Source organism: Cervus elaphus, chromosome 2, assembly GCF_910594005.1.
Source record: "Cervus elaphus chromosome 2, mCerEla1.1, whole genome shotgun sequence".
Lineage (NCBI taxonomy): Eukaryota > Metazoa > Chordata > Mammalia > Artiodactyla > Cervidae > Cervus > Cervus elaphus.
The window spans coordinates 9,491,468-9,498,427 of NC_057816.1; positions in this window are offsets into that span (position 1 = coordinate 9,491,468).

Below are 6,960 nucleotides of genomic sequence, written 5' to 3' on the forward strand. Positions count from 1 at the left end.
TCTCCCTTTGTCTCTCTTGTCTCAAAAGTAACAGCCACCCCACTTCAGCGGGCACCGTCCAGTCCCCGCCCTCAGCCCCCAGGACCTGACAAACCATCCCAGACAACTGGCGAAGGATCTGTTACCTCGGCTCCCTCCCCTATCCTTCCTTTGCCCCGCCTTCCCTCCTTCCTTTTCTAACCTAAGTATTTCTGAGTTTTAAATCCCTTACACGCCTGCCCTGTCTGGCTGGAAATTGACAAGGCACGAAAATGAAAGCAGCCAATCAGAGGCTTTGCTTCAGGCTCCGCCCTCTGTGAAAGCTCCTGGGAACCTCTGGCAGCAAGAGGGGGAGAAAAATCCGGAGCGGCTGTGACCTCAGGACGCTGGTCGCTGCTCCTCTGGATTCCAGCAGGGTCCGGACTCAAAACCAGTTTGCCACTTCCAGCTCTGCAGCTAGACATTCAGCCCGCTGGCTACCCTAATCCTCCGGCAGGGCACTTCCTGGGCTTTCTTGGCGGCTCTCCCGCCTGCTGGCCCTGGGCTGGTGGAAAGGAGGGAGGAGAGGAAGGGGAAGCTGAAACCCAGCCAGAGAGCCAGAGCTGAGTGCTAATTTGGTGCCAGGCACTGTTCTAAGTACTTTGCATGTATTAACGCAGTCAGTTCTCCCAGTAACTTTCTAGAGATACGCGCAATTATCGTCCTGCATTTTACCTGATGCGACTACATTGAAAAAGACCCTGATGCTGGGAAAGACTGAGGGCAAGAGGAGAGGGGGTGACAGAGGATGAAGTGGTTGGATGGCATCACAACTCAATGGACATGAGTTTGAGCAAACTCCAGGAGATAGTGAAGGACAGGGAAGCCCTGCGTGCTGCAGCCCCTGGGGTCACCAAGAGTCAGACACGACTTAGCGACTGAACAACAACAAAATTTTACAGGTAAGGAAGTCAGCGCACTGGAGTGGTTACGTAACTTGCCCAGATTCACACAGCTATTAAACTGCAGAGTCAGGGTTAGAAGCAGCCCATCCGGAAAGTGAGTGCTTGGACCCACCCCCTCTCCCCTACCCACCCCTTCCCCTCCCAACTGCCCCGGGCTGTGAGTTAATGAGACTTTGGCCTCTTCCACCCCTCGAGGCTGTGCTTGTCCTTTTCCCTCCTGGGCTAGAAAAAGACAGAGAAAGGTAAAGAGGAGTGATGAGGTCACAAGGTAGGAACCACATGAAACGAGGGATAGAGGGAATTTAGGGATCACAGTCAGAAAAAGAGGGATAACCAATCACCTGCCTCAGCCAGGGAGCTCCCTTCAGGGAAGCTGGGAGTGGGGGCAGAGGTGAGGGCTAGCGTGGGGAGGCCATGGGAAAAGATAATCCTGTTAATGCCCACAGGTGGCAGGAAGAAGGGACCAGCAGAGCCCTCTGGTACATGTACTTGCTTAGTCATGCTTGCTTGCTGGCACACTGCCCCTAACACTTTCCCCTGCAGCTGACCCAGCCCCCCAGACCCTTGTCCTCTGGGGAAAGTCCACACTCTCAAGCCATAGGCATCGCCTTCCAGGTGGGATCAGAGAGTTCTTGCTGAGTCAGGGCAACCTGGACAGGGGAGTTGGCTTGGAGTTCTCCTGAAAAAGCCACAGCAGCTCAGCCAGCCAGACGACAGCCTGGGCAGAGACCAGGCAGAGCTGAAATCGCCATAACCCACCCCCCATCCTGGAACATCTACAGCCTTGATGTTCCCCAATGGTGCGGACATTTCCCATGGTTGTTGTTTAGTTACTAAGTCATGTCTGACTCTTTTGCCACCCCATGGACTGTAGCCTGCCAGGCTCCTCTGTCCATGGGGCTTCCCAGGCAAGAATACTACTAGAGTGGGTTACCATTCTCCATGCTCCTCAAGAATTTCTTGACCATCATAGGACCCAGTAGATGCCAGAGTGTCAGCAGCCCCACCCCTGCTGCTATTTTTCAGGCAGCGTTGCCCTCATGAGGGATGAGGGGCACCTAGGATGGCATACTCTGCCTCTGCAGATCTAGGGGTCTTGGGACCAGTGACTTTCCCTACCCTTGCCTCGAAACCCTACTAACAAGTCTGACAAGTTCTAACTCCTGTGGGTCTGTCAGCTCTCTGCTTAGATCACTTGATATCTATGTCTGCCTCAACCAGAAGCAGTCCCTGGCCTGCCCCAGCCACATACATACCCAACTGGGAAAGTCCTGGTGCTGACTTAGACAGCTTACACCATCTGCACAGACTCCCTCTCCCCAGCTTCTGGCCTCAGACTTCCTGCACTCACCCCATACCCTTGTCCAAATGGAATTACACCTTCCTCCCACTCTTCAGTTACCAGTCTGTGACTTCTGACTCTGTCTCCCCAAGAAGACACCACCCAAACACTGGCTCACAGCTCATCTTCTTGCCTTGGAGGCCCAAGTTCCAGTATCATCATGCACCACCCCAGTGGCCTCAGACGCTGTCCTCAGTTTTGACCACAAGGTCCTATCTTCAGCCAGGGTAGATAGAACCTTTAAGGCCACCCTCAATTTCTCTGCCTGCAGCCTTGAGCACTTCCCAGCCAAAATGACACATTCAAGAGGTTCTGCAACTGCCTGGTCCTAGTAGAGAGCTCATCAGAAGTCACCTTCCCAGGGCTCCACCCTTGCATCCCAGGTCTCATCTCTGCAACCAGGCGTCTGCTGCTGCTAAGTCATTTCAGTCGTGTCCGACTCTGTGCGACCCCATAGACAGCAGCCCACCAGGCTCCCCCATCCCTGGGATTCTCCAGGCAAGAATACTGGAGTGGGTTGCCATTTCCTTCTCCAATGCATGAAAGTGAAAAATGAAAGTGAAGTCGCTCAGTCATGTCCGACTCTTAGCGACCCCACGGACTGCAGCCTACCAGGCTCCTCCATCCATGGATTTTCCAGGCAAGAGTACTGGAGTGGGGTGCTATTGCCTTCTCCGAACCAGGCCACACCAAATTCCTCCATCAGGCTCCTCTCCCCACTTCCCAGGAGTTACATGGCCCCTTGGAGAGCAGATGCCCAGCCAGTTAAGCTTTCCTATCATGTGGTAGGCTGAACTATGTATGCCCAAAGATGGCCACAGCCTAATCCTGGAAACCTAAATAGGAAAAGGGACTTTCATGATGTGAATAAGTTAAGGATCTTGAGATGGGGAGATTATCTTGGATTCCCTGAGTGGGCCTGACATGATCATAATAGTCCTTTTCTCAAGAGATGCAGGAGAGCAGAGTGCTTAGTGGGAGATGTGACAAGAGAAGCAAGAAGTTGAAGAGACACAAGAGGGACCACAAGCCAAGGAAGGAATGCAAGCAGCCTCTAGAAGCTGCAAAAGGCAAGGAAATGAATTCTCCTCTGAAGTCTCAAAGAAGGAATGTAGCCATACCAGCACATTGATTTTAGACTTCTGAGCTCCATAACTGTAAGAAAATTAACATGTGCTATTTTTTAATATTTATTTATTTAGCCAGGTCGTAGTTGTGCCATGTGAGATCTCAGTTTCGGCATATGGAATCTATAGATTCCTGACCCAGGATCGAACCTACACCCCTTGCATGGGCAACTAGAGAAAGCCCTAGTGTAGCAGTGAAGACCCAGCACAGCCAAAGAGAAAAAAAAAAAAAGTAACAAAGTGGGAAAATGGAGCTAACCTACAGAGCTGATGGCGTCACTGAGCCAGTGATTTAACCCACCTCTACTCTAATTGATGAAGATAAGAATTTAAATTTAAGTCCTCCTTACCCTCCTGCTTCTTTAAGCCATCGTAAGCTGGTTTTTCTGTGATTTGCAGCCAAAGACATCTTTAATATATTTTTACAACTTTTTAAAAATGTAATAATTAGCTGCTCATATTTACAGTGGAAAACTTGATCAGTTTTGACAAATGCATACACCCATGAAACCATCACTAAAATCAAGACAATAAGCATATCTATTGCCACCAAAGTTTCCTACATGACCCTTTTTGTGTGGACACGACTTCTATTTCTCTTGAGCAAATATTGGGTTGACCAAGAAGTTCGTATTGGTTTTTCCATAACATCTTACAGAAAAACCAAAGTGAACTTTTTGACCAACCCCATATTAAGGAATTGAATGGCTGAGTAGTATGTAAGATGCATGCTTAACTTTTTAGGAAATAGACAGTTTTCCAAAGTGGTTGTAACCGTTCACTTTCCCACAAAGTATGTGAGAGTTCCAGTTGCTCCACATCTTTGCCAACTCTTGGTATGGTTTATATTTTAAATTTTAACCATTGGAGGGAAGGTGTAGTGGTTATCTTATTGTAGTCTTAATTTGCATTTCCCTAATGGCTAATGATATTAAGACATTTTTATGTGCTTATTTCCATCCAAATCTCTTCTTTAGTATATGTTCAAAACTGATTGAGTTGGAAGCTTTTTTTTTTAATGTATTCTAGAAACAATAATCCACTCCTTTAAAATTTTTCAAAGCTGTTTTGGCTAGTTTAGATACTTTGTATTTCCACATAAATTTTTAAATCTTTTGCCAGATATGTGTTTTGAAAATAATTTCTCCAAGTTTATAGCTTATCTCTTCATTTTTATAGCAGTGATTTTTGAATAGAAAAAGGTTTTAAACTTTGATAAAGTCCAATTTTTAATTGATTTTTTCTTTCATAGTTCATGCTTTTTGTCTTATTTTTTAAAATCTTTGCTAAACCCCATGACACTAACATTTTCTCTTATTTTCTTATTGAAGTTTTATAATTTCAACTCATGTTTAGATCAGTGATCCATTATGAGTTAGTTTTGTAAAGAGAATTGTGGTTTGTTATTTTTTGCCTATGGTAACCAATTATTCCAGCACTATTTTTTGAAAAAAAAATTTTTTCCTCATTGAATTATCTAGATAACTTGGTCAAAGGCCAACTGGTTATATATGTGCCTCTATTTTAAACTCTCTGTTCTATACCATTGCTCCGTTATGTGTCTTTACATGAATGTTATGCTCAGATGGTAAAGAATCTGCCTACAAAGCAGGAGACCTGGGTTCAATTCCGAGGTCAGGAAGATCCTCCGGAGAAGGGAATGGCAACTTACTCCGGTATTCTTGCCTGGAGAATTCCATGGACAGAGTAGCCTGGCAGGCTACAGTCCGTGGGGTCACAGGAGTCTGACACGACTGAACTACCAACACTTTCACTTTCAATATACTATCTTAATAACTATAACTTTATAACTAGTTTTGAACTCAGTGTATATCTCTTAATTTTAACTTTTTCAAAGTTGTTTTGGCTACTCTAGATATTATGCATTTGCATACAAATTTTAAAATCAACTTGTAAATTTCTATCCAGAAAACTACTAAAATTTTTACTTATATTACATTGAATCTGTAGATCATTAGGGGAATAATTATCATCTTAACAATATTTTTATGGGTTACAACATTTACTGCTGAATTGTTATTATATGGCTTACTTATTCAGTATCTTTTCTATTTTTTTTACATTTATTTTTAATTGGAGGATAATTGCCTTACAGTGTTGCGTTGGTTTCTGCCATACGACAATGTGAATCAGTCATAAGTTTACACATACCCTTCCCTCTTGAGCCTCCCTCCCACCTCATCCCTATCCTCACAGTCTTGAGTGTTCCAATCCATGATATAGTTCTCCATTTTTTAAGATCTTCTTTAATTTCTCTAAGCAATGTTTTGCACTTTTAAGTGTATAGATCTTGCACATATTTTATCAGTTTTATACCTAAACCTTTCATACTTTATGGAATTATTTTTTAACTTTCTACTTTACATTGGAGTATAACCCACTAACAGTGTTGTGATAGTTTCAGATGGATAGGAAAAGGACTCAGGCATACAAATACATGTATCTATTCTTCCCCAGACTCCCCTCCCATTCAGGCTGCCACATTACGCTGAGCACAGTCCCCTGTTGCAATTAGTAATGATATTTCATCTCAACTGCAATTGTTTGTTGGCATTATACAGAATTATTACGCTGCTTATAACCTTCAGTACAATGTTGAATAAAAGTGGTGAGAGTAAATATTCTTGCTTCCTTCCTGACCTTAGGAGGAAAGCATTTAGTCTTTCACGATTAAATATGGTGTTGGCTACAGTTTTCGCATAGATGTCCTTCATCAATTTGAAGAAATTCCCTTTTATTCCAGGTTTGCCGAGATGTTATATTAATGTCATGGATGTTGTTGTGTCAAAAGATCTTTCTGCGTCTATTGAGATGATCAGGTACTTTTTCTTTTTTTAGTCTACTAATATGATGAATTATATGAATTGAGTTTTTTAATATTAAATCAGTTTTGCATTCTTGGGATAAACCCTACTTTGTCAAGATACATTATCCTGCTTACACATTGCTGACTTAAATTTGATAAAACTATAGTAAGAATTTCGCATTTATCATAAGGGATATCAGTCTCTAGTTTTCTTTTTTTGTTACTTTATTCATTTTATTTTTTGGTTGTGCTGGGTCTTCATTGCTGCATGCGGGCTTTCTCTAGTTGCAGCCAGTGGGGGCTACTCTTCAACGTGGTGCATGGGCTTTTCATTGCAGTGGCTTCTCTTGTTGCAGAGCACAGGCTCTAAAGCTCAGTAGTTGTGGCATGAGGACACAATTACTCCAAGGCACATGGAATCATCCTGGACCACGGATCAAACCTTTGTCCCCTGGATTGGCAGGCAGACTCCCACCCACTGTACCACCAGGGAAGTCCCCAGTTTTCTTTTTATTGTAATGTTTTTGTCCAGTTTCAGCATCAGAAGAAAAAAGAAGAAAAGGTCCGTATAGTCAAAGCTATGGTTTTTCCAGTAGTCATGTATGGATGTGAGAGTTGGATCATCAAGAAGGCTGAGCACCAAAGAATTGAAGCTTTTGAACTGTGGTGTTGGAGAAGACTCTTGAGAGTTCAAGGAGATCGAACCAGTCAATCCTAAAGGAAATCAACCCTGAAGATTCA